At 42.0% G+C, this 9629-nt stretch overlaps 1 long non-coding RNA gene across 1 annotated transcript; it reads left to right on the forward strand.

The window, feature by feature from the left end:
- The first annotated feature begins 7651 nt into the window (after positions 1 to 7651).
- LOC120717976 lies at positions 7652 to 9629 on the forward strand. The gene is made up of 2 exons (XR_005692321.1): positions 7652 to 8142; positions 8236 to 9629. It is a non-coding gene; the product is annotated as an uncharacterized LOC120717976 (long non-coding RNA).

Raw genomic sequence — 9629 nt, forward strand, 5'->3', positions numbered from 1 at the left:
AACCAATAGATCGAATGATTTTCACACTCTTTTAAGTCAGAAGTCTAATGCAAACTAAAACTACATACTAATCACGAACTCTATATTAAAGGGTATAATATGATCTACAGCAGTTAACATAATTCAACTATTTTGATTACATATATAAGGTAACATATGATAACAGAATAATATCACAGCAGGTACCCTAGCCTATTTTGACAAAGAAGCCCCAACCAGAGTCATATGGGAGATGCAAGCCCTGTAGGCTTGGGCGCAGTGCTAATACAAATACAGAACGGAGAAGAGGTACCAGTGTGCTACGTAAGTCGGAGTTTAACAGACTGTGAGCGAAGATATTCTCAAACAGAAAGAGAAGCCCTAGCACTGGTGTGGGCATGTGAGAGACTACATCCATATGTGTATGGCAGGAAGTTTGACCTCATCACAGACCACAAGCCACTGGAGGTCATATACAGCCAGAAATCTAAACCTTGTGCACGCATAGAAAGATGGGCTCTCAGACTGCAATCATATGACTTTAAAGTAGTGCACATTGCGGGAAAATAGAACATTGCGGATTCACTGTCAAGACTGCTGGCTGACACCACGTCAAAAGAGACACATAAGCATGAATCTGAAGAATATGTGAGATTTGTTGCAGTTAATGCTACTCCAAAAGCACTGACAACAAGAGAGGTTGAAGAACCCTCTGCTACAGACTCAGAATTAACAGAAGTGCGAAGAGCTATTGAAAATGGACACTTTGAAAAATGCAAAATATTGCATTGCAAATGAACTGTGTGTCATCGGCTACATAGTTTTGCGGGGAACTCGCATTGTATTGCCAGAAAACCTCAGAGCTCAAGCACTGTCACTAGCTCATGAAGGACATTTAGGAATTGTTGGAACCAAACAGCATCTCAGAACAAAAGTTTGGTGGCCAGGGATGGACAAAGCTGCAGAAAAGTTTTGTAAAGCTTGTCACGGATGTCAAATAGTAGCCAGACCAGATCCACCTGAACCACTGAGAAACACACTTTTACCGGATGGACCATGGCAAGATGTGGCGGTAGACTTACTGGGACCGCTACCTTCGAACCACTCAATACTTGTACTGATAGATTACTACAGTCGGTACTATGAGTATGATGTAATGTCATCTACAACTGCTGAAAAAGTCATTGACTCTATTGACTGTATATTTAGCAGACATGGGCTACCAGTTACCATCAAATCTGATAACGGCCCACAGTTCAAATCTGAGCTGTTCAGAGAATATTGTGAAACTAATGGAATCAAACATATAAGAACTACACCAAAATGGGCTCCAGCAAATGGAGAAGTGGAACGGCAAAATGCATCATTGATGAAAAGAATCAGGATTGCACAAGCCGAAGGACTTGACTGGAAGCGAGAGCTAAGAAAGTATGTAACAGTGTATCGCAGCATTGAACATCCAACCACGGGCAAAAGTCCAGCAGAACTCCTGTTCAACCGCAAAATGAGAGGAAAGTTACCGAACATCAGTGAGGCAAAAACAATGGAGTTGGACGTGCGTGACAGAGACGCTGAATAGAAGGGAAAAACAAAGATTTATGCTGATGAACGAAGGGGAGCTGAGTATTCAAAAGTTGACTCGGGAGACACAGTGCTGGTTCAACAAGACAAAGTGGACAAGTTTACAACACCATTCAACGCAACACCACACAAAGTTGTAAGCAGAACTGGAAACCAAGTCATTATTGAATCACCAACAGGAGCTCGCTATCACCGGAATACCACACATGTGAAGAAATACGAGACGAATGAGACCAGAGAAGGACACTATGACACAATACCTGAAAGGGAGGAAGGTGAAACACCCACAAAGACTGACACCTTCACTCCAACACCACAAGAGGGCTCCCAGGGGCCAGAGAGACCAAGTAGATCACAGAGGGCTAAAAAGATACCCGAGAGGTTTCGTGATTTTGTGGTGAAATGAACTATAATATGTTAAGGTGAAGAGGTAACTTACATTTGGCAAGTTTCAAGTTCATATGTGTATTTCGACATGTGTATATATTGAAAAAAGAAAGGTACATGTGTGGTGAGACATTTAGATTATATAATTGTTAGAAAGTAAGACAAGAAGAATGTTCAATGTTGGAAAAAAAAAGACATCAAAGTTATTACAACTAAAGTTTGAGTCTAAGGAAAAGGGGGATGTCATGTATTGATATGGCTATGTCTTAATGTGATGACCTTTGAACCGGAGGTTGTTGTCCGGAGGAAGCCCCGTTAAGTGGCGAGTTGTAAGATGGACAGTGTTCAATAAAGCAACATAAAGACCGTGCCTTATGTCCTGATTCAATTCAGAGTGCTCTGCCTAATTTAGTAATAAGGTGGGCACACAACAGGTATGACAGTGTGAACGGCACAAATCCAATATTTTCAAATCCGATCTGGGTCACTTTCGTATGTGGTACTGAATCCGATACATATCCGATGTTTTAGAAAGCGACTGCTGTGTGAATGGTCAAGTTGCATTACAGGGAGTGCAGAATTACACTCAACAAAAATATAAACGCAACACCTTTGTTACTGCTCCCATTCCCCATGGGATGGACGTAGAGACCTAAAATTCATTCCAGATACACAATATAACCATCCCTCCCAAACAGTGGTCACAAATCAGTCCAAATGTGTGGTAGTGGGCACATCTGCCATATTGAGATAATCCATCCCACCTCACAGGTGTGCCACATCAGGATGCTGATCTGACATCATGAGTAGTGCACAGGTGTACCTCAGACTGCCCACAACAAAAGGCCACCCTGGAATGTGCAGTTTTTTGCGCTATTGGGGGTCTGGGGACCCAGAACCGGTCAGTATCTGGTGTGACCACCATTTGCCTCATGCAGTGCAACACATCGTCGCATGGAGTCTATCAGATTGTCAATTGTGGCCTGTGGAATGTTGGTCCACTCCACTTCAATGGCTGTGCGAGGTTGTTGGATATTCGTGGGAACTGGTACACGCTGTCATATACGCCGGTCAAGCACATCCCGAACATGCTCAATGGGTGACATGTCCGGTGAGTATGCTGGCCATGCAAGAACTGGGACATTCTCAGCTGCCATCTGCCCTGAACAATGTGAACCATGATTCATCCGTGAAGCGCACACCTCTCCAACGTGCCAGACGCCATCGAATGTGAGCATTTGCCCACACAAGTCTGTTACGGCGACGAGCTGGAGTCAGGTCAAGACCCCGATGAGGACGACGGGCATGCAGTTGAGCGTCCCTGAGACGGTTTCTGACAGTTTGTGCAGAAATTGTTTGGTTGTGCAAACCAATTGTTCCAGCAGCTGTCTGGGTGGCTGGTCTCAGACGATCTTGGAGGTGAACCTGCTGGATGTGGAGGTCCTGGGCTGGTGTGGTTACACGAGGTCTGCGGTTGTGAGGCCGGTTGGATGTGCTGCCATATTCTCTGAAACGCCTGTGGAGACGGCTTATGGTTGAGAAATGAACATTCAATGCACGGGCGACAGATCTGGTTGACATTCCTGCTGTCAGCATGCCAGTTGCATGCTCCCTCATTGCTTGTGGCATCTGTGGCATTTTGCTGTGAGACAAAACTGCACATTCCAGGGTGGCCTTTTGTTGTGGGCAGTCTGAGGTACACCTGTGCACTACTCATGATGTCAGATCAGCATCCTGATGTGGCACACCTGTGAGGTGGGATGGATTATCTCAATATGGCAGATGTGCCCACTACCACACATTTGGACTGATTTGTGACCGCTGTTTGGGAGGGATGGTTATATTGTGTATCTGGAATGAATTTTAGGTCTCTACGTCCATCCCATGGGGAATGGGAGCAGTAACAAAGGTGTTGCGTTTATAGTTTTGTTGAGTGTATTAGGCAAATGAGTATTTTGTCCACATCATCCTCTTCATGCATGTTGTCTTACTCCAAGCTGTATAGGCTCGAAAGCCTACTACCAATTAAGCATATTAGGTGATGTGCATCTCTGTAATGAGAAGGGGTGTGGTCTAATGACATCAACACCCTATATCAGGTGTGCATAATTATTAGGCAACTTCCTTTCCTTTGGCAAAATGGGTCAAAAGAAGGACTTGACAGGCTCAGAAACGTCAAAAATAGTGAGATATCTTGCAGAGGGATGCAGCAGTCTCAAAATTGCAAAGCTTCTGAAGCGTGATCATCGAACAATCAAGCGTTTCATTCAAAATGGTCAACAGGGTCGCAAGAAGCGTGTGGAAAAACCAAGGCGCAAAATAACTGCCCATGAACTGAGAAAAGTCAAGCGTGCAGCTGCCAAGATGCCACTTGCCACCAGTTTGGCCATATTTCAGAGCTGCAACATCACTGGAGTGCCCAAAAGCACAAGGTGTGCAATACTCAGAGACATGGCCAAGGTAAGAAAGGCTGAAAGACGACCACCACTGAACAAGACACACAAGCTGAAACGTCAAGACTGGGCCAAGAAATATCTCAAGACTGGTTTTTCTAAGGTTTTATGGACTGATGAAATGAGAGTGAGTCTTGATGGGCCAGATGGATGGGCCCGTGGCTGGATTGGTAAAGGGCAGAGAGCTCCAGTCCGACTCAGACGCCAGCAAGGTGGAGGTGGAGTACTGGTTTGGGCTGGTATCATCAAAGATGAGCTTGTGGGGCCTTTTCGGTTTGAGGATGGAGTCAAGCTCAACTCCCAGTCCTACTGCCAGTTTCTGGAAGACACCTTCTTCAAGCAGTGGTACAGGAAGAAGTCTGCATCCTTCAAGAAAAACATGATTTTCATGCAGGACAATGCTCCATCACACGCGTCCAAGTACTCCACAGCGTGGCTGGCAAGAAAGGGTATAAAAGAAGAAAAACTAATGACATGGCCTCCTTGTTCACCTGATCTGAACCCCATTGAGAACCTGTGGTCCATCATCAAATGTGAGATTTACAAGGAGGGAAAACAGTACACCTCTCTGAACAGTGTCTGGGTGGCTGTGGTTGCTGCTGCACGCAATGTTGATGGTGAACAGATCAAAACACTGACAGAATCCATGGATGGCAGGCTTTTGAGTGTCCTTGCAAAGAAAGGTGGCTATATTGGTCGCTGATTTGTTTTTGTTTTGTTTTTGAATGTCAGAAATGTATATTTGTGAATGTGGAGATGTTATATTGGTTTCACTGGTAAAAATAAATAATTGAAATGGGTATATATTTGTTTTTTGTTAAGTTGCCTAATAATTATGCACAGTAATAGTCACCTGCACACACAGATATCCCCCTAAAATAGCTAAAACTAAAAACAAACTGAAAACTACTTCCAAAAACATTCAGCTTTGATATTAATGAGTTTTTTGGGTTCATTGAGAACATGGTTGTTGTTCAATGATAAAATTATTCCTCAAAAATACAACTTGCCTAATAATTCTGCACTCCCTGTAAATCCGTCTTTTACGTCACTGACACAAGACAGACGCCAATTATCAGCGCCGGAGAACGCTTCCTGGCCATCCGGTGAAACTGTTGGGAAGACAACGTTGGAGAAACGTTAACATTTTCTTTGTACTGCATAATCTGCAGATTCTGACAGAAATCTGCAACTATCCTTTGAAGCACCGCTCCTCTAAAACAGCAATAAAGATAATTATTAGGTTATCTACATTATTATGTAAATAACAAAATAATTTAAAGCAAAAATTGGGAAACGTGAAGTCCGAAGTCTTTATATTAAGGGCCATCAGTCAAACAATATTGTTTGCTCTGGGTCTAAACAGAGCGCGTTGTGTGAGACATTTTCTTTTGCGCATGCGGCCGCTTTTAGCGTTCACACTAGAGCGCGTTTGCTGTCGCATTTTATTTGTAGTGTGAAGAAGCAGACAAAAAAAATCGGATTTGATCAAAAAATCGGAATTGAGCATTAAGACCTGCAGAGTGAACGTAGCCTTTGACACACTGAAGTCTGGACCTCTCCCATACACACCAACTTAACCAGTATTTAAGATTATAAAAAGCATTCAAAAGCATTTAGGATTATAAATTCAACTCAACAGTTTAAAGTGGTTATAACTGCTCCTGTACTAATTGTCTGCCAATATCTTTAAACATTTAAATGCAATATCAATACTTGTGGATTATGTTATTAATGCCATGGTAATATGAACAATAGCAGTAAAATAATTTCTCTAATCCCTACATGACCAACCTCAAATGGAGAGCTATGGCCACACAATGATCACATCAAGGGTGGCTCAGCACCCCTCAGTGTTATTGCCATCACCTGGCCAACAACACTCACAAGTGATCCAACAAAAGTAGCCATATTCCCCACAACACTAAAGGTCACAGCACAAAACTCTCACCTTACAAGGATCTCATTCGCATCCATCAACACTGACATATGCACACACATGGTGTACACACAATGCCAACTTAAAAACAGCCTACCTGCCTCAGCTACAGACCATAATTAATGAATGGTCTCAAACCTCTTGCCAAGTTTGGTACCACTGGTTCACTGGTATAATAAACAACATCACAATGATATATGGGAATATAACATTAAATACTAAATATTAAACATTATTGTGCAGCACGTAAGATCGACAGCGCACAGTGTGCTTTGAGGTAGGAGCCAAAAAGGGTGTAGTTTGTGGGTGTGATCACCCGTGTGTACACCTGTGAGCATGGACGCGCTTGTTTTTTTTTTGTTTTGTTTTTTAAAAGGTTCCTTCATGTAATGATCTGCTAGAGGGTGTGGGGGGGCCACAGCCCCGTCCTCCAGGGCATGAAGCAGGTATGGAGATCAAAACTCCAGACATCCAGAGGCCCCCAGAACACAAGAGACCAAGGAAGACCAACAGAGGGGCAGCCGCGCCACTGTCCCAGAAAGAGCTGAGGAGAGTCCCAGATGAGGGCTCACTCAGCAGCCGCGGAGCAGAAGCCAGGGGGAGTTGCAGTGACGCGCCCGTGAGCTCCGCCGGCAGCCAGCTGTGCCTGAGTGACCGAGCCCCAGGCCGAGAGGCCGGGGGCACCCCACCTCCATCAGTGTCTGTTTCTGCATTTGGGGCCACATCTCGTACTGGCCTCCAGGCCCACGGTTGACAAAGGTCACAGATGGATAACTGAAAGATGTTTATAAGTGTAAACTGTAAAAACCAAAAACCTCCAGATTGCATATTCCAGGTTGTAGTCATTCAGGTTAAAAAGTGTGAAAACAGGATTTATAATAAATACAGGCTGATAAAGAATTTACAGTGTTTATACGTCTCCCACTGAACTGCATTACCCAAATGAAATAGTGGGTAATGCAAATGATAAAGTGCAGTCTCAGCAGGTGTAAGGACCAAGAACTACATGTTTTTATGTGGTTTATGTTCAGTGGGGTAACTTCTAAGTTGCTAGAAATACTCAGAGATGGAGAGATATTATCCACAAACCTTTAATGGTCCCTTTATGAAATTAGGCATCAATGTGACAATATTAGACAGTTAGGTTCCTGGTCACCCTCTAAGTCTTCTATCTAAACGTTGACCATTTCAATAATATTCATAACAGTCATACTAAGTGTAAAGTAGGAAAGAAATTTTAGTCACAAAGTCCCACCCCTTCAGAGCAAAGTTTTTTTTTCTTCTTTATTTCAAAAGGGAAATGCGTGTGGTCTTGCTGATACTTGTTCACATTTTAAGCTGCAGCGCTCATCAGATGCAAATTGTCTGCTAAAGATGAGGGACTTTCTGACAAATTTTCCCTTTAGGGCTCTCAGCATTGTTGTTACCATCGTTGGCAGTTTTACTTACAATATTTTACTTGATCATGATATGCAATGCACTTGCAAAGAAGTAGCTCGAGACTGCAACACATACATGTGCTTGCCATTGTTCATAATTTTTTTCTTAATACTTTGGGCAGACAAGACATTAAAGAAGACCTGCAATGAAAAACTGGATGCTAAATATCTTTGGATATTGTTAAGGCATATTTTCACGGCAATTTGCGCTAGTCTGCTGTGGGTCGTCTCTGTGCTCGTTGATGGAGACTGGTATGTTTGCTGTTGGAGAGAAGACAAGGATTCAAAGTTAGCCTGCAAAGATAAAACTAACATCACAGCTGAGGAAAATGTGACCATTTTGTCTCTAAAAAACAAATCAAAGGTGAGTGTTTCCTTTTTTTTGTTTAGTTTTTTTTTCACAGCATTTAACTCTGTTTTATCTTATTCTAATTGATCTTTGATGACTCCTTTTCAGATTATTGGATTCTCCTTGCTCCTTTGTATCATTTGTCCTTTGGCCCTGATGTCACTGTGGTGTGATTGCTCTTCTAGCGGAACAGCTAAAAATGACACAAAGATCAACGAACAAGGTCAACCATTATTGAAAAATAGTTTAGAACAAGAAGCAAAAGTAGAGTTGAACGAAATGCAAGTTAGAAAGCAAGCTGGAGCACAAGATTAAAAAAAAAACCTAAAAGCAGCATCTGCAACAGGGGCCACAGCTAAATCCACGACAGTGGGCACAGCAGGCCTCAGTAATGACTGACTGTTTCTGACCTGACGAGTTAGCTGCAAAAAAGGACAATTTGCTTGAAAATTTCAAACCCATTGACAAAAACAATCATAACCAAATTCAACTCGTTTATATAACATATATATAATATGTTGTAAATTCATATATAATACATACAAAAATAAAATTTTAAAACATCTATTCTATGAATGATTTTAAGGACTCCAGCCATATTAGTTCAGAAGAAAACATGTAATGGATTGTTATGTATTCTTTGTGAGAATCCTGATTTTCTGGTGCCCAAGAAAACATGAGTAACACAAGGAAGTGTCTGTCTTTTTTTATATTATGGACTATGGCAGGATGGCACATAGAATATTTCTAATTTCTGTTATATGGATGTATTGTGTTATCCCTTTTAGCCTTTTGCAAATGTAATCCAAATGCTAGAAATTAGGAGTAAGAAAGGAAAGAAAAAGTATTTCCTGATATTTTCTGATTTGCTAGTGGCCTGAAAGGATGTAAATATTTACTTTGTCACATGAGGGTATGCTACCATCTTGTTAATCTGCTAAAAAAAAAAAAAAAAGCCTGCAAAAATCTAAATATTACATTATTTGTTTTTATCCAATCATAGTATGAATTCAGTCAGGCTCCTGTCTAGGATGTGGAGCCACTGATGTTCTTGCCTGTGTGGAAAATACATTATTATACAATAGGGCTTTTATTAGTAATATATCAATCTAGAAGCTAGTGAACATGCAATGCCTATAGGGCCTTAGAAGAAACATTTTGCCTATGACCTGCATACGTGCCTGCTCAGCAACAGTTAGTACAGGATGAACTCAGGATGTGCTGCAGACGAGTACACAGAGAACAGAACAACAGGAAACACCTGTCTGTAAGACGGTTGAGACAACTCTTTAAGTATTATAGAAGAGTGTCAATAAAGGAAATGTATCTAGCTGTCACTAACTGTAATTGATGCATGATATGTTATCTGCTTACGCATGAAGGGGCTGACCCAGAGTATACAAAAACTGTAGGAAGTGTGTTTTCTAGTTGAGATCTATGCAAAGGACCACCTTGTATGCATCTCCCACGCGTGTGCTTAATAAATCATTGTTTTGACTGGA

This window comes from Simochromis diagramma, unplaced genomic scaffold (genome assembly GCF_900408965.1).
Source record: "Simochromis diagramma unplaced genomic scaffold, fSimDia1.1 OVJJ01000511.1, whole genome shotgun sequence".
In the NCBI taxonomy this organism is placed as follows: Eukaryota; Metazoa; Chordata; class Actinopteri; order Cichliformes; family Cichlidae; genus Simochromis; species Simochromis diagramma.